At 41.5% G+C, this 19,256-nt stretch overlaps 1 protein-coding gene and 1 long non-coding RNA gene across 5 annotated transcripts in view; one reads left to right on the forward strand and one right to left on the reverse strand.

Annotated features, from left to right (window-relative positions):
* b3gat1a (beta-1,3-glucuronyltransferase 1 (glucuronosyltransferase P) a) overlaps positions 1 to 19,256 on the forward strand; it is a 432,840-nt gene that overhangs the window by 219,282 nt on the left and 194,302 nt on the right. The window lies entirely within an intron of this gene.
* LOC117508292 lies at positions 512 to 18,328 on the reverse strand. The gene is made up of 3 exons (XR_004560044.1): positions 18,318 to 18,328; positions 17,746 to 17,754; positions 512 to 748 (listed from the first exon to the last, which is right to left on the reverse strand). It is a non-coding gene; the product is annotated as an uncharacterized LOC117508292 (long non-coding RNA).

Below are 19,256 nucleotides of genomic sequence, written 5' to 3' on the forward strand. Positions count from 1 at the left end.
TACCGCTTTTGATGCTTTCAAAAGCCATTGTGTTAAAAATCAATTTCAGCTCTTTAGTAACTGCAACTGTCCCATAGACAACACTGGAATTTATCGATTATCTGTAACTTCCGATACATTTTTGGGTGGTTTATCTTTATCAAAGATAACTTTTCAGTTATCTTATTATCTGTTATCGAAGTTAATTTTTTGGTTATCTGTGCCCACCACTGTATATATATATATATATATATATATATATATATATATATATATATATATATATATATATATATATATATATATATATATATATATATATATAATTTAACCTTCATTTAGCTAGGTTAGTCCCACACCTCAAACAGAGAGAGAAAAAAAGAATCAGGCAAAGACAACAAATACAGTATAATTTGTCAGCATTAAGCAACAAGAAAAACAAATAATACTAAGGTGATTGCCGACCACTAGCCCTAAGCTTGTATTGTTGTATTGTATTGTATCTACTTTATTGTAGATAAAGTTAAGGCCACAGCCTGCTCAGTTTCATAATAAAATGAAGTTAAAAAAGTAAAAAGCATAGTAACATACTATGCCAGTATGCTAGCCATATCAAAGGGAAAATAAGTCTGAATTGGAAAGTCTCTACAGAATCGGACTGTCTTATTGATGAAGGGAGATCATTCCACAGAACAGGAGCATGATAAGAGAAAGCTCTGTGACCCGCAGACTTTTAATTCACCCTAGGGCCACAAAGTAGTCCTGAACCCTGAGAATACAAAGCCTGGGCCGGTACGTAGGGTTTAATTAGGTCAGCTAGGTAGGGAGGTGCCAGTCTATGAACAGTTTTGTTGGCTAGCAGCAGAACCTTAAAATCTGGTTTCACAGGGACAGGAAGCCAGTGAAGAGATGCCAAAATGGGTGTAAGGTTGTCAAACTTTCTGCTTTGTGTCAAAAGTCTGGCAGCTGCATTTTGAACCAGTTGTAGACACCTAATGCTGGACTGCGGTAAACCAGAAAATAGAACATTGCAGTAGTCCAATTTAGAAGAGACAAATGCATGAATCAGGGTCTCAGCATCAGCCATAGAGCCACAGATCTTCACTGTATTTTGCAGGTGGAAGAAAGCAGTCCTCATAATATCTCAAATGTGGAGGTCAAAGGACAACATAGGATGAAAAATTACCCCAAGGTTCCTTATTTTGTCAGTGTGATGTATGACATACGAGCCTAGGCTAAGCATTAGCTGTTCAAATTGATGTTGATGTCTCGCTGGACGAAGAACCATCATTTCAGTCATATCAGAGTTTAAAAGTAGGAAGTTGCTAGACATCCATCTTCTCATTGATGCAAGGCAATCTTCTAAGGATTTATGTGGATGAGATTACCAGCAGTTATCGGCATGCATAACTGAGTATCATCAGCACAGCAGTGAAAGGTAGCCCCAGAACACAGCAATATGTGCTCAAGGGGTGCTATATAAAAGGAGAAAAGCAGGGGGCCTAAGATGGACCCCTGTGGAACCCCAAATTTCATGTTACTAAGGTTAGAGGTGGTGTTACTGTACAAAACACAGTGAGAACAACTGGTCAGGTATGACGTCAACCATGCAAGGGCACTCCCAGTAATCCCAAAATATTTCTCCAGCCTATCGAGTAGAATATGATGATCCATGGTATCAAATGCAGCACTAAGATCTAACAGCACCAGAACCATAGTGGTGTCCGAATCCATTGCAAGCAGAAGATAATTCACCACTTGAGTAAAAGCTGTCTCTTTGGAATAATATTTTCTAAAAGCGGACTGCAGCTCCCCCTCGAACTGCCACCTTATCATGGTGGGGGAGTTTGCGCACACGGATGATACTAGGAGCTATATTGTTGGGGGCTTCGTGCCCCTGGTAGGGTCTCCCATGGCAAACAGATCCTAGGTGACGGGTCAGACTAAGGGCAGTTCAGAATCTCCCATGACCGACATGAAATCAAGGACTGAGACGTCGCCTGGTATGGCGAAGCCGGGGCCCTACCCTGGAGCCAGACCCGGGGTTGGGGCTCATGCACGAGCTCGTGCCTGGTGGTTGGGCCTTAGCCCACAGGGCCCGGCCGGGCTCAGCCTGAAAGAGCGATGTGGGCCCACCCTACTGTGGGTTCCCACCTGCAGAGGGGGCCATGGGGGTCGGATGCAGAGAGGACTGGGTGGCAGTTGAGGGTGGGTGGCCCAGCGGCCTGGTCCGCGCTCACAGCCTCTGGCTGTTGGGACGTGGAACATCACCTCGCTGAGGGGGAAGGAGACTGAGCTTGTGCGGGAGGTTGAGAGGTACTGACTAGAGATAGTTGGGCTCACCTCCACACACAGCTTGGGCTCTGGTACCTAATTCCTGCAGAGGGGCTGGATGCTCCACTTTTCTGGTGTTGCTCACGGAGAGAGGCAGCGAGCTGAGGTAGCCTTGCTTATTGCTCCCCAGTTCAGTCGCCATGTGTTGGAGTTCACACCGGTGAACAAGAGGGCCTCCACCGGTCTGAACCCGAGTGGTGTTCAGTTGTTGGACTTCTGAGCTAGCCACAGTTTGTCCATCACAAACACCATGCTCGAGCACAAGGGTGTCCATAAGTGCACTTAGCACCAGGACACCCTGAGCCAGAGGTCGATGATCGACTTTGTAGTCATATCATCTGACCTTCAGCCACATTTCTCGGACACTCGTGTAAAGAGAGGGGCTGAGCTGTCAACTTATCACCACCTGGTGGTGAGTTGGATCCGCTGTGAGGGGAGGAAGCCGGTCAGACCTGGCAGGCCCAAATGAATCATGAGGGTCTGCTGGGAATGACTGGTGGAACCCTCTGTCAGCGAGGTCTTCAACTCCCTCCTCCGGGAGAGCTTCTCCCAGATTCCAGGGGAGGTTGGAGACATAGCTGCCCGTATTTGTGGTCACAAGATCTCTGCTGCCTGTCGCGGTGGCAATCCCTGAACCCGGTGGTGGACGCTAGAAGTAAGGGATGCCATCAAGCTGAAGAAGGAGTCCTACTTGTCTTTGTTGGTAAGTGGGACCCCGGAGGCAGCTGACAGGTACCAGCAGGCCAAGCGTGCTGCAGCCTGTGTGGTCGCAGAGGTAAAAACTCAGGCCTGGGAGGAGTTCGGGGAGGTCATGGAGGAGGACTATCAGTCAGCCTCGAAGAAATTCTGGCAAACTGTCTGACGCCTCAGGAGGTGGAAGCAGCTCTCCGCCAACACTGTCTATAGTGCGGGTGGGGAGCTGTTGACCCTGACTGGGGATGTTGTCAGGTGGTGGAAGGAATACTTCGAGGATCTCCTCAATCCCATAGTCACATCTTCCGAAGAGGAAGCAGAGACTGGGGACTCAGAGGCAGACTCGTCCATCACCGAGGCTGAAGTCACCGAGGTGGTCAGAAAGCTCCTTGGTGGCAAGGCTCCTGGGAGGGACGAAATCCATCCTGAGTAACTTAAGTTTCTTGTGGGACTTTGTGGGACTGTCCTGGTTGACACATCTCTGCAACATTGCATGGTGGTTGGGGACAGTGCCCCTGGATTGGCAGACCAGAGTGGTGGTCCATCTGTTTAAGAAGGGGGACCAGAGGGTGTGTTCCAACTACAGGGGGATCACACTCCTCAGCCTCCCCGTTAAGGTCTATTCCAGACTACTGGAGAGGAGAATTCCACTGATAGTCAAACCTCGGATTCAGGAGGAGCAGTGTGGTTTTCGTCCTGGTCGCGGCACACTGAACCAGCGCTACACCCTCCATCAGGTGCTCGAGGGTTCATGGGAGTTCATCCAACTAGTCCACATGTGCTTTGTGGATCTGGGGAAGGCGTTTGACCATGATTCCTCGAGGCACCCTGTCGGGGTGCTCCGGGAGTACAGGTTCCAGGGTCCTTTGCTAAGCTCTCAATTTACCGATCGATCTACGTTCCGACCCTCACCTATGGTCATGACATTTGGCTCATGACCGAAAGAACGAGATCGCAAGTACAGGCGGCCGAGATGAGTTTCCTCTGCAGGGTGGCTGGGCGCTTCCTTAGAGATAGGGTGAGGAGCTCGGTCGCTCGGGAGGAGCGCGGAGTAGAGCCGCTGCTCCTCCACGTCGAAAGGAGCCAGCTGAGGTGGCTTGGGCATCTTTTCTGGATGCCTCGTTGGAGAGGTGTTCTGGGCACGTCGCATTGGGAGGAGGCCCCGGGGAAGACCCAGGACACACTGGAGGGACTACGTCTCTCAGCTGGCTTGGGAACGCCTCGGGTTCCCCTGGAGGAGCTGGGGGAGGTGTGTGTGGATTGGGAGGTCTGGGCAGCTTTGCTTGAGCTGCTGCCCCCACGACCCGATCTCGGATAAGCGGAAGAAAATGAATGGATGGATGGATGGACTGCAGTGGCTCAAAAAGTTTATTCTCAGTAAGGTGCTCCACGAGCTGCCATGAAACCACCTTTTCCAGAATTTTAGAGCAAAACGATAGATTTGATATCGGCCTATAGTTTTTCAATACACGAGGGTCAAGATTAGATTCCTTAAGTAATGGTTTATCACTGCAGATTTGAAAGATTTTGGAACAGATCCAGAGGTTAATCAGAGGTTAATAATTTCCAGCACAGGCAGCCCAAGAGTGGGCCACAGATCCTTAAATAGTTTTGTTGGTACAGGATCAAATAAGCAGGCTATGGTTTTTGTAGATGTTACGAATTTTGTCAGCATGCCTAATGAGATACTATCAAATTTTGCAAATCTAGGTAATACCTCAGTAATGGCACCCACCTCAATAGCAGGGTGTAGTGGCTTGGTTAAGGCATACAGGGATATGTTTAACCAAATGTCTTCTATTTTCTTCTCTAAGTAATCCAAGAAATCTTGTGTTGTAAAAGGAGAGCTACTTACAGGTGGTTGTCCATGAATAAGTGTTGCCACCATGTCAAACTAGAACTTTGAATTATGCTTGTTTTTGTTGATCAGAGTAATAGGACCACTTTGGGTAACACTTTATTTTAACTGCACACTATAAAGCATTAGTAAAGCATTTATTTTTTATTAAATGTTTAAGTAACTACTTGTAAAACATTTACAAAGCTTTCTTTTTTATAAGTTACTCATTGGTAAGAACATAAATAGATGGCTTAATAATTATTAATAACAAAATATGTAATGTCTTTATAAAACATTTACAAATGTTTTTTTTAATTCTCTATAACCCATTTAAGAAAAGTTGATCATTAATAGTTCATCATTTACAAATGTAAAAATTAGACACTATTCATTAGTGATAAAATACTTTACAAATATATTTTTATTGTCTTTACATTTTGTCCTCACAAATTATTAAATTATTAATGCTTTACTAAGCATTAATAAACCATTAGTTGATGCTCAATGTATACGTTATGTACCATTTGTTAATGATGTACAAAGCTCAAGTCTCTTTCCCCATCACTATAAATATGCAGTTTTAAAGAGTATTAATTTGTTTTATAACTCATTTGTATATGGTTTATGTTTTTTAATCACAATCCCAAACAGTTGACCAATTCACTTTCATATGTCCATTTATAAATGCTTATCAATGTGTTAGTAAACTTAAAAATACTATTATAAAGCCTTTATAAGCTGTTAGTAAAGTATTTCATGTGAGCTTAACTAAAGTGAAGGTTAAATTTGTTTTATAACTCATTTTTATATGCTTAATATATAATTTAATCACAATCTCAAACAGTTGACCAATTCACTTTTATTTGTCCATTTATAAATGCTTATCAATGCATTAGTAAACTTAAAAATACTATTATAAAGCCTTTACAAGCTGTTAGTAAAGTATTTTGTGTGAGCTTAATTAAAGTGAAGGTTAAATTTGCATTATAACTCAATTGTAGATGCTATTTATATGTGTTAAGCAAAGTCACCAAATTTAGCTAAACGTGGGTATAGAACGGGTCGCCATTAGCCGTTAAGCGATAGCGGCTAATTGGCTAACTGGTATTAAAAAACTAACAAGGTTTTACTTCCGACGACATAAATTCATATCGATCAAGCGGGACAGAAACAAAGTGTCCACTTGATGATTTCCAACTTTAGAATACGTTAAGCAGTCAGATTTGGTATGACAACGGTTAGCCAATGCAGCTTTAGCCTAGCTTTTGTTAACACTTACACGCATAGCCGATTAACCATTGTTTTCGGTGAGGTGTCTGCTGGAAGTGTGCATGAGGATGCCAGTGATTAAGCAACATTAATCCATACGGTCCGAAAAATGGTGAAAACCAGTTTATTATTATTATTATTATTATTATTATTATTATTGTTATTATAATCTTTTGCCTCGGATTTTCGTCGACAATGCTAACAGAAACAGGAAGGGTCGTAGGACATCTTCCTCACCATTTCAATTTGTTGAACAATTTTGTGAGCTGCTGCCATCTGTCAGTGATATAGTATCATTTGCATTTGGTGTTGCAGCCATTTGTCGGCGAGGTAAATAAAATCTTATTTGGTTTAAAAAAAAATAGGTTTATATTCCTTGAAACGATTGGGTGCTTAAAATTAAGAAATTTAATTAATAAAACATAAAATAAATAAAATATTGGGTGCTAAAAATGAAAATTAAGAAACTGAATAAAAAAAGCATGAATAATAAATAAATAAATAAATAAATAATAAAAACAAAAAAAGATGGCACTGAGAAAAAAGCTCAATATGAGGACCTCCATAACCGGAGGTACAGTATTTGAGAGAACTAAAACGGAAAAGAGGAAAGAATTAGAGGTAGCAGCTAATAGAACAGAAGAGGAATGTGATGAACAAATAATAGGTGCAGAGAGAAGTCATTATTGCGGGACCCTTAAATGTTTTATAGAGAATTAAAAAATCATAAATGTTTTATAAAGACATTACATATTTTGTTATTAATAATTATTAAGCCATCTATTTATGTTCTTACCAATGAGTAGCTAATAAAAAAAATGCTTAATAATTTGTGAGGAAAAAAAATATAAAGACAATAAAAATATCATTTGTAAAGTATTTTTATCACTAATGAACAGTGTCTGATTTTACGTTTGTAAATGGTAGACTATTAATGATCAACTTTTCTTGAATGGTTTATAGAGAATTAAAAAAGCCATCTATTTATGTTCTCACCAATGAGTAGCTAATAAAAAAGAATGCTTTGTAAATGTTTTACAAGTAGTTACTTAAGCATTTACTTACACTTTATAAATGCTTTATTAATGCTTTATGGCGTGCAGTTAATATAAAGTGTTACCCCGCTTTGTAGCCAGTAGTGCATGCTTATAGTCTAAGATAGCATCACACCACGCAAGGTGGAATACTTCTAATTTTGAACTACGCCATTTCTGTTCTAGACCTCTAGCCTTATGCTTGAGGTCACACAAGTAATCATTGTACCAAGTTAACTGTGTTTTGTGGGGCCTGGCTTTAATAAAGGTGCCGCAATCATCGAGTGTAGTTTTGAGCGCTGAGTTTAAACTATCAACAAGACTGTCTACTGAATGGGCATTTTCCAAACGTGAAGCTAAGATATCAGGCAGTCTATCTTTGAGTTCATTTGTAGTTGAGGAGTTGATGCATTGCTGCAGTGATAAATGAGGTTGTTGTTCCACTAAAAACAGCAGCAAATCTGTAAACCAAATAAGTGAGTGATCAGAGACCACAGATTTAAGAGGCATGATGTCAATATTCATGACAGCAATACCACGTGCGAGAACCAAATCCAGGGTATTTCCACTAACGTCCCTGCAGGACGTTCTGTCTGCTCTGGAGAGCAGTTTCAGTGACAGACTCATCCACCCTCGCTGTGTGAGGGAGAGATTCCGTAGATCGTTTCTCCCAGCTGCTGTCAGATTGTACAATGCTAGCACTGTGGTAACCATAGCAACCAGGACAATAATCATGTCATTACCTGCTGTATTTATTAGGTGCAATAATTTAACTTATGGTGCAAACTCAAGTCACTTTACCTATTATATTTTAACCTGTCCATATTGTAAATATCAGAGTAACCAGTGTTGCCACAGTTACTTTGAAAAAGTAATCCAATTACTGATTACTGATTACTCCTTGAAAAAGTAACTTAGTTATTTTACTGATTACTCAATTGTAAAAGTAACTAAGTTAGATTGCTAGTTACTTTTTTAGTTACTTTCCCCAGCTGCCGACAACAACCCACGTCAACATGACAATGATACCTATTTTGCCAAAACTCACTTTATAGTCACCCTTTCTTGACTTCAATGAAAATAAATACTTGTTTTATAAAAAGTAAAATAAAGACCTCTTTCTTGACCTCATATTTAACTGATGACAGCACTGTAACAGTAAAACTTGCAATTTAAAACCTACATTGTTTATAAATGTAACTATTAAATTCTAACATTTTTATAACATTTAAATTCTCTCTAAACATTTTACTTGTCGAAATTATTATTATTTTAAGCAATATTAGTAGTTGTAGTAAAAAACGGCTTCAAAACTGGACCTTTAATCTAGGGGTGTTGTGGGGGGGGGCACATCCTTGCCCCACGCCCCCATTCCATCTGGATTCGCCCCTGCTTTGGCGTTTGAGCACAAAGAATGGATAATATTTATTTATGCAGAAAACATGGCCAGATTTACAGGTAAGAAAGTTTTACTGCGTTTTCACATCATGTGGTCCTCAGAAAGAGAGTTTAGGTGCATTTGAGTGGAAAATAGTTAGTTGTTTATGCATCGCGGAGGATCAGCTGTTTTTAACGAGACGATACGGAGCAGCTCAGCTCACAATTCTAAATAAAGGAGGGGAAAAAGTATAAAAATGTCTTTGTAAAGCTCAGTGCAGGTGTGCTGATCACCGCGCTTTAAGAGGTGCGGACGAGTCGAGCAGCTGCAAAAAAACGTGAATGAAAAGCTCACAGCTCGCTGAAAGTGGGCAGTTCAGTCGAACCCCGACCTCCTGCCCACGGACCAAGTTTAATGCTGCTATCGACCCACAATGAAAAATAATAGTAACGCACAGTGACATGGAGAAGTAACTTTAATCTGATTACTGATTTGGAAAGATTAACGCGTTAGATTACTCGTTACTGAAAAAAGTGGTCAGATTAGAGTAACGCGTTACTAAGTAACACAAGATGACTGTCAATCTCCCTCGGTCTTTTTGTAATCAACTCCACTTACCATGTTTAGAGGATGAGAACAACCCCAAGAAAACCATCCCAACTGTGAAGCATGGGGGTGGAAACATCATACTCTGGGGGTGCTCTTCTGCAAAGGAGACAGGATGACTGCACCGTATTGAAGGGAGGATGGATGGGGTCATGTATTGCGAGATTTTGGCAAACAACCTCCTTCCCTCAGTAAGAGCATTGAAGATGGGTCACGGCTGGGTCTTCCAGCATGACAATGAGCCCAAACACAGCCAGGGCAACTAAGGAGGGGCTCCGTAAGAAGCATTTCAAGGTCCTGGCGTGGCCTGGCCAGTCTCCAGACCAGAACTCAATAGAAAATCTTTGGAGGGAGCTGAAACTCCAAACCTGAAAGATCTAGAGAAGATCTGTATGGAGGAGTGGACCAAAATCCCTGCTGCAGTGTGTGAAAACCTGGTGAAAAATTACAGGAAACGTTTGATCTCTGTAATTGCAAACAAAAGCTACTGCACCAAATATTAACATTGATTGTCACAGGTGTTCAAATACTTATTTGCAGCAGTAACATACAAATAAATTATTAAAAAATCATACATTGTGATTTCCGGATTTTTTTTTTTTTTTTTTTTTTTTTTAGATTATGTCTCTCACAGTGGACATGGACCTAAGATGAAAATTTCAGACCCCTCCATGATTTCTAAGTGTGAGAAGTTTGCAAAATCGCAGGGTGTTCAAATACTTATTTTCCTCACTGTAAGTATTAGACTGGTAGAAACGGTAATAAGGGGGAGGAGGAGAGAGAAGGAAAAACTTCTAAGAGAAAGCCACTCCTAAGATTAACACAAGAGTAAAATAATCAGCTAAAATGCACAGCAGTTACATGGAAAAACTAACAGAAGTATTCAAGAAACGCTAGCAAAAATGCAAACCACTCCTAAGATTTACACAGGAGTAATATAATGAGCTAAAATCCACACCGAAAAACTAACAGAAGTATTAGACTGGCAAAAAAAAAAAAAAAAAGGAATGAAAGAAACGGGGGGAGTTGACCTAGCTAATGCAAGCTACCCGGTAGTGAACGCTAACTGCTAGCGATTCACAACAGGAGGACTATAGTTAAATAAGATTCACAGTAGATGCACTTAAAAACCAAAAGAAGTTGTTGTTCATTCAGCTGCTCCCGGCTTTGTTTGGGGTCACCACAGCGGATACAGCCCGATCCGCATTGGTAATTGGCACAAGTTTTACACCGGATGCCCTTCCTGACACAACTCCAGTCGTACTTGGAGAAACACACACAGCCACTGGTGTTCCAAAGAGGTCTCCCATCCAATTACTAACCAGATTCCGCTCTGCTTAGCTTCTGAGATCTGACAGGCTGAGGCTGACACAGAGCAGACCAGCTGCAAAAACTAAAAGAAGTGTTAAACAGAAATAAAAGAAACAAATACAACCGTGTAGAGATTGGAAGAGTGTCACAACAGCAAACAATCCATCAGAAGCAAGTTGCTAGATCTGTGAGCCAGCGTAAATCATTGTTTATATGAAAAACTAATTCCCCCTGTAAGTCTTTCATCTTATTATGCCATATTGTTGTTGGCACAGGCATCAATATTCTCTATGAGTTCATTGTCAGTTGACATGATTCATTATTTCACAGAAATCTGTCAAACTCTATCTTTGGGATGAAGTTGCAGTACATCCAGCAAGTATTCACAGTCCTTCACTTATTCTACATTTTGTTACAGCCTTATTGCAAAATGAAGTAAATTCATTTTTCCCTCAAAATCCTACTCACAACACCCCATAATGACAACATGAAAAAAGTTTTTTTAATAATTTTTGCAAATTTATTAAAAATAAAAAACTAAGAAATCACATGTACATACGTATTCATACCCTTTGCTCAATACTTTGTTGATGCACATTTGGCAGCAGTGACAGCCTCAAGTCTTCTTAAATATGTGTCTTGATCCGGCTTCGCAGACCTATCTTTGGACAGTTTTGCTTATTCCTCTTTGCAGCACCTCTCAAGCTCCATCAGGTTGGTTGAGGAGTGTCGGTGCACAGCCATTTTCAGATCTGTCCAGAAATGTTCAATCAGGTTTGGGCTCTGACGGGGCCACTCAAGGACATTCACAGAGTTGTCCTGGAGCCATTCCTTTGATATTTTGGCTGTGTGCTTTGGGTCATAGTTGTCCTTCTGAAAGGTTCTCCTCTCTTGACAGAGGAATGCTGGAACTCTGACAGAGTGACCATTGCGTTCTTGGTCACTTCCCTGACTAAGGCCCTTCTCCCCCGATTGCTCAGTTTAGATGGGTGGGCAGCTCTAGGAAGAGGCCTGTTGGATCCCAACTTCTTCCATTTATAGATGGTGGATGCCACTGTGCTCACTGGGACCTTGAAGCAGCAGAAATGTTTCTGTACTCTTCCCCAGATTTGTGCTTTGAGACAATCTTGTCTTGGAGGTCTACAAACAATTCCTGTGATGTTATGCTTGGTTTGTGCTCTGACATGCACTGTCACTGTGGAACCTCATATGTAGACAGGTGCCTTTCCAAACCATATACAGTCAACTGAATTTACCTCAGGTGGACTTCAATTAAGTTGTAGAAACAAGACAAGGATGATGAATAATGATTTTTATATATATATATATATATATATATATATATATATATATATATATATATATATATATATATACCTTTTTTTCACATTGTCATTATTGAGTATTATGTGTGGAATTTTGAGGAAAAACAAAATAATTTCATCTTATTTCATTTAGAATAAGACTGTAACATAACAAAATGTGGATAAAGTGAAGCACTATGAATACTTTCCAGATGCACTGTACTTCAAACAGTCTACATCCAAACTCAATATGCTTATTTTTGTTTTGATCTAGCATGCAAAATCTGCATTTTATGGCTTATTTGTTACATGGCCATAAAATATTAATGTAAAAAAAAAGATAAACATTGAACAAGCTCATAGAAGTCAAATATTGATGTGAAAAATGTTTATGCATCATGTTGCACTACACATAAATTGTAAGTAGCCCAGAAATACTAACATCAACACTGGCTTGAAAAATCTGTTTTTCCCTTTCCCATTTATATAAGTGAATAAGATTAAAATTTTAACCCACATCTGTGTTGTTGAGAACTAAAAGTGATACTGGTGTATACGAGGTCTCTTAGATAATAAACCGACCCTTTTATTTTTTTTTTTAACTATATGGATTTGAATGACATGCGATTACACCAATAATGCTTGAACCCTCGTGCGCATGCGTGAGTTTTTTCACGCGTGTCGGTGACGTCATTTCCCTGTGGGCAGGCCTTGAGTGAGATGTGGTCCTAAGTGAGATATTGTGCCTAAAACTCTCGTGAATTTTAGACGTTATTGCATTTGTTTTATGTAAACATGCGAGAATCACAGGCTGTTTCTCCATTATTTTAAATGGGAGCTGCTGTGAGCTACGCTCACTTCCTGATCATGTCGTTCTGGGAGAAAGTGAAGTTTGCTCTTTAACGTCTTTATTATTGTTCTTTACAACACTGTTTGTCCTCTTTGTTCCAGACTAATATGTATAATATGTCTGAATTTCAGTTTGCGCTTATTAAATTCCACGCAGATTAAACGTAGCAGACACGGATTATTTGTTATAATTGTTTTAGCAAGTTTTCAGGGTATCATGCATGCAGTCTCTTATTAACGTGACGAAAAGAATAAAAAATTACATTTTTGTATTATAATATTCATTTACAATTGTCATCATGTGGATTCTCTGTGTTGTTTTGACTGCAGCAACTCTCTGGCCCGCAAGGGATTATGGGATACGTGAAAACCCTGAATTACAAGTCGATTACCGTTGAAGGGTTCCTTCTTCTGCTTGGAACGGCAATAAGCACCTTATTGACAATAATGACTCAGCAGTGATCAACACCACTGCAAGGGCAGGAGGCTAAGCTAAACAGCTAACTGTATAATCTGTCATTTTAAAAGTTTATTTTTTTACATTTACTAAGGCAAACATACACACTTCTAATGATGTTGTCACCTCTTCAGTGGTGACAAGAAGCAGTATACTGAGTGTTTTCAGTTTGCTCCGTACACTAGCATTACGTAGCTGTTTAGCTCATCGTTATTGTGGCATTTGGATTCAAAATCAAAACTGCAACAACAAAAACTCTGCCCACCCATGAAAAGAAGCATCCAAAACCATCTATAAAGGGAGCCCAGATTGAAAAATGTTGGCGTTCCCCTTTAAGGATGCACTCATCCACCTAAACACAGGTCCAGACACACATACAGTATATTTAGAGTATATGCAAATGAGACCTGTGGTTTCCTTCTAGTGATCCCTGTTGAGCTGTCACATATGCAGCGTCTTGTGCCACCAGGAGATCAAGAACGACTTGAATTAAATTGAGAGGATGTTCTTTCCAGATCTGCAGAGGGCCACAGAAACACAACAGCCCTCAGAGGGAGGCAGTTTATAAGACGGGGGGACAGTGGGATGTACATCGACAGAGATGGATGAGCGGAGAGAGGAAAAATCAGATGGAGTGGAAAGAAGCGGGAAGTTAAAAAAAAAAAAACAGGCTGTCTGGCATATGGGGATGGAAAAAGTGTTGGAGAAGGAGGACACCAGCATAAGAGTTAGAGAAGTTAAAAACGTATGTTCATGTGAGGAGGTAGGCGTGTCTGATAGATTTTGACACAGAAAATGAGAGAGGGATGAGAGAGAGCAGGAAAGGAGAGATAGACTGTCACAACACCATCTTCATTTCAAGATTTTCCATCAGTTCTGGTCATCACTGAATTAAGTTATCTTAAATATATATGAATTTACTGGCTGTCAGATCAGTTCTGAGAACATGTACTGGTACCACATGTCACCGCATTCACCACAGCATGAAGCTGCCATGGGTCCCAGATGGCAAACACCCTGGCAGACTACCATTCCATTCTCAACTATCCATATAGCCATTTTTCTGCCACAGGCAGGTTAAACTTGGGTGTCTACTTGACCTTCTCCAGCCGCTGATGGTCTCAACCTTGAGACAGCTGTCTTCTGGATTATGCTCAGAGAAATGCACCACATGGCCAAAATGTCATACCTGATTTTCTGTCATCATCCAAGTGATAATCCTAATCTGAGTCTACATACGTAAGTCACCATTCGTTTGACACATAGTCTTTTCAGCAGCACCCAAGTATTTGCTGAAGGGACAGAGTACTAAAGACATAGGCCCAATCCCAATACACTCCCTAGGCCCTACCAATTCACCCTTTACGTGAATGTGCAAAATGAAGGGAAATGGGGAAGTAGTGGGGTGAAGAGAGAATATTGGGATCGGGCCATAGTCCTCAAACTTAGATCACTGTTTAGCAACCAAGTCTTAGAACCACAGGGTAAAACGGGAAGCACCAGGACGATAAAGACCTGGACCTTCATTCTCCAGAAGAGGTATCAACAGCTTTACCATACACCTCTATCCAGGTCCGAGGAAGTGAATTAAAATTCATCATCTGATGTCTGATAATAAATGACACTGAACTACAAGCAGTCAGCTCATAAAATAATAAAATCTGTGGAGTTTCTTTCGTCATACTGCAGCATTCTCAGTTGGATTCAACTGCCATCCAGTTCTTTGACATTATCAAAGAGAACAACCGTGTTGTTGCAAGATTAAGGTAACATCAATGTGAAAATCATTCACTCCACCTGTGGTAAATTACGATGAGGATTAGATCATTATGTTATATTGGCATTGTACAGTTATTTTGTGACCTCAAAATAGTCATTTGTAGGCAACAGCTTCACAACTTTTTGGAAAAGGTACTCCTTTGACCCTCAGGCCATCAGACTGCACAACTCCTCACTCAGGGGGAGGAGCAACAGGAAGACAGAGGATGGGAAGGAGAGGAACAGTAGTAGCCAGGAAACCAGTATTGATCATTATGTCTGGTATTTATATGTGTATTTGCAAACTGTTTTTTGTTTGTTTGTTTTTAACTTTCAGTTTTGATACTCTGTGTGTTTCTTACCCTGTGTGCTGCTATGCAATGCTGCTGGAACCTCAATTTCTCTGAGGGAGTCTTCATTAAAGTTCTATCTAATTTAATCTAATCTAAAATCCAGACATCAGTGACCTCACAGTGTCTACAGCCATGACATTTCCTGTTTGACAACACCCGACAAGACAAGACCTGCAACCAAACACATCTTGGAGAGATGTGTTTGGTTGCAAATATACATCAATACCACTTCTGTTTCTCGCTCACATGGCTATTGGCTTTTTGTGGCAATTCAAATGAGGAACATACAGATGAGGACAAAATTATTAAACCCCCCCTGTGAAATTCAACATTTCTTCAGTATTTTCCCAAGGGTAAGAAATTTTTAACCTAACATTTCCAAACATCCTAGTTTTATTTTGGATGTTTACATTATTTTACTTTGCACACTGAAACAAAATTATTTCACAAAATAAGACTCAAAATTATTAGTCCCCCTGATGCTAACAGTCAGTTGTACATCCTTTTTTGTTGTATAACAGCCTGCAGTGGTTTGTTGTAGTTTTCAACAAGTCTCAGACATTATCTCCTCTCCTCTTCTCCTCTCCTGAGGAATCTCAGCCCATTCTTCTTCGGCAAATCTCTCAAGCTCTTGCAGATTTGATACTCTTTTGGCATGGACTTTGGTCTTCAGTTCACTCCAGAGATTTTTGATGGGATTTAAGTCAGGGCTTTGTGCAGTCCAGTCAGTAATGTTCACTTTGTTTTTCTGGAGGTAGTTCTTCACCATGACAGGCATATGTTCTGGGTCATTGTTGTGTTGGAAGAGAAAGCGATGACCTAGACCCAGTTTTACTGCTGCCTGCTTGAGGTTTTCTTTCAAAATGTTCACATATCCTTCTTTCTTCATGATTCCTTCCACTTTGAGGAGATTCCCAGTTTCAGAAGCACTGAAGCATCCCCACAGCATAATACCCCCACTGTCGTGCTTCACTGTGGGGATGGTGTTCTTTGGGTTATACGCCTTTCCCAACTTTCTCCAAAATAAGCAGCATCTCTATGGCCAAAAAGCTCTAGTATTGTCTCAACTGACCAAAGGAAATGCTTACAGTATGCATAATGTTTCTCCGGGTTGTCCTTACCATACTTCAGTCTGGCTTGAAGGCGTCTCTTCAGCAGAAGTGGAGTTTTTCTTCCTCTGTAGCCTTGCAGTCCATTCCTGCCCAGGATGAGACTTGTGGTTTCCTTCAGTCCTTTAATCTTCTTTGAGAATACAATTTCCAACTCAACAGCTTGGGACTCTGGCAAGGGCGGTCGCATTGCCTCCTCTCTCCTCTATCTCTGCTCCAACCTTCAAAGTCCTACTTCACCAGGCTGTGAATTCTTCAAACTATATTGGATTAATCATGGTATTGATCAGCTGGTCTCTGAACGCTATTGACACCATTTTTTCTACAAGAAGATCAGGGCCGGGGGACCCTGCATGCCCGGATGGAACTTACCCTGCGGGCTATGTTCTCGACACCTGGGAGACGTGGTGGGTCGCATGCTTTGTGCCATTCTCTGTGGAGGACGTCGAGGACGTAGGAGGGCTGGTACTTATTCGCTGATATGCTGCTGTGACCTAACGGAAGATTGGGAAGACGGCTGCCACCAAAACCACGACCCCTCGCTTGTCCTTCATGATTAATGAGTTGGGCAAGGCGAGGCATTCTCAGACTGCGTTAACCCCTGAACTCAGACGAAAATTGGATAACATCTCAGATCAAATGTGCACCTTGCAGGAGAAGGTGAAGATTTCAGAGGCCGGGGAATATTCATAATTGGGATCTGGTTTGTTCATGTGAAGCTGGAAAAGTGTTTTTCACTGCTCAACCACAAACACGACAGGCTTATCAGCCTCTCAAGGATAAAATGCCCCATTGTTTTTCCTCCAGAAGGGAATATTGGCTGCCTCCTTATCTCTCTAACTCCAGTGCAAGGACAGTAACTGACAGACTCACACATGGACAAAGACTGAAGCATGCTCCACTTTCCCTCCTACCTCCCCTCTTGCCCCCATCACACACCCCATCCCGGCCACCGCTCACGCCACCCCTTCTCCCCTCCGTGGGCTGCACGGTTTTAGCTGTGGCAGGTCCCCCCAAGTTAGCAGCGGCACAACTCCTGTTGCAGTGGCTACCACACACTCACATCGTCTCAATTCAGAAAACGGACTGTTTCAAGTTTAGTGCACATAAACAATGTCAAATGTATATTATGTGTTGTCTTAATTCTGATGTGTGCCATTATTACGGTAAACAAGTAATAATTGTGGATTAATTGTTGTATCTTGTCTGTGGAAATGTGGATGTAATCTCGTTGTTGTTGCACTTGTAGTGACAATGACAATAAATCTCATCCATCCATCCATCCATCCATCCATCCATCCATCCATCCATCCATCCATCCATCCAGCCAGCCAGCCAGCCAGCCAGCCAGCCAGCCAGCCAGCCAGCCAGCCATCCAACTGAATCATTCACTAATGTCTTGATAGTTGTTCTGGAGTCTTTAGACACATCTCTCATTAGTTTTCTTTTCAGAGTCTGTGAAATCTTTCACTTCCTACATCTTCCAGGCTTGTTCTGTACTGTGTGGCTCTCTTTAAATTTTTTGATGATACTTCTCACTCCACTAATTGACACTTGGAAACGCTGTGATACACTGCATTCAGGTAGTACTCACAACGCTTCACTTTATCCACATTTTGTTGTGTTACAGCCTTATGCCAAAATGGATGAAATTATTTTTTTCCTCAAAGTTCTTCACACAATAGACCCACAATGATAATGTGAAAAAGTTTGAGACTTTTCTTATTTGTTAAAAAATAAATTATTATTATTAATAATAATAATAATAATAATAATAATAATAAAGAAATCATGTGTGCATAAGTATTCACAGCATTTGCCAAAAAGCTCATAATTGAGCCAGAACTCTTCCTGGAGCTGGCCACACATCTAAACTCTGCAAGAGAAGGGCTTTAGACAGGGAGGTGACCAAGAACCAGATGGTCACTCTGTCAGAGCTCCAGAATTCTTCTGTGAGGAGAGGCGAGCCTTCCAGAAGGACAACCATCTCTGCAGCAATCCACCAGTCAGGCCTGTATGGTAGAGTGGCCAGACGGAAGCCACTCCTTAATAAAAGACACATGGGCGCCAGCCTGGAGTTTGCCAAAAGGCACCTGAAGGATTCTCAGACCATGAGAAACAAAATTCTCTGGTCTGATGAGACAAAGATTGAACTCTTTGGCATGAATGCCAGATGTCATGTTTGGAGGAAACCAGACACCATCCTTACAGTTAAGCATGGTGGTGGCAGCATCATGCTGTGGGGATGTTTTTCAATGCAGGAACTAGGAGACTAGTCAGGACTGAGGGAAAGATGAATGCACCAATGTACAGAGACATCCTTGTTGTGAAAGTGTAGGAACAAGGACCCACAACAGGGGGCGTAAAATGAACGGGCAATGGATAAGCCAAACAGTAACAATTTAATGTTGTGAAGTGCACAACGGAATACAGACAAATACAGTTTTGGAAATACAGACAGTTAAATGTTGAGTGACGTGTGGGCAGGCTTGAGGATAGGAGATGTCCGTCCAGAACCGAGCCAGATCCCACACGGCCTTCACTGCCAACGGATCTGAAGAACACCAGAACCGCCAAGTCCTGGGTCCCCAGGTGGCCACCGTCTCCAGCTGTCAGACCTGGTACTGCTGGCAGAGAACAGAAACAGTATAGATGAGTGTGAGTTCGCCCACTCAGTAATCCCACAGTCTGTGTTCCTTAGGGAGGGAGCACCTCCACCTCCAATCACACACTCGTGCAGCTCCTGTCTAACCACTTATCTGGTTGGGGTGTGAAGCGAAGCCATCGCTGATCACACCAAACACCAATCCAGCAGATAAGGAAACCCACAGGAAAACGGCTGCAAAAGAGTTCAGACTATTATTCAGTTTTAAGTCAGCAGAGAAATTACCTCTTATAGTAGCTGATTTCTCGGCGGGGAGGTGGAGTTGCAGTCCGGCCTTTATGGTGATGGTGATGAGTTGTGGATGAGTGACAGCTGGC

Source organism: Thalassophryne amazonica, chromosome 4 (genome assembly GCF_902500255.1).
Source record: "Thalassophryne amazonica chromosome 4, fThaAma1.1, whole genome shotgun sequence".
Taxonomy (NCBI): Eukaryota; Metazoa; Chordata; class Actinopteri; order Batrachoidiformes; family Batrachoididae; genus Thalassophryne; species Thalassophryne amazonica.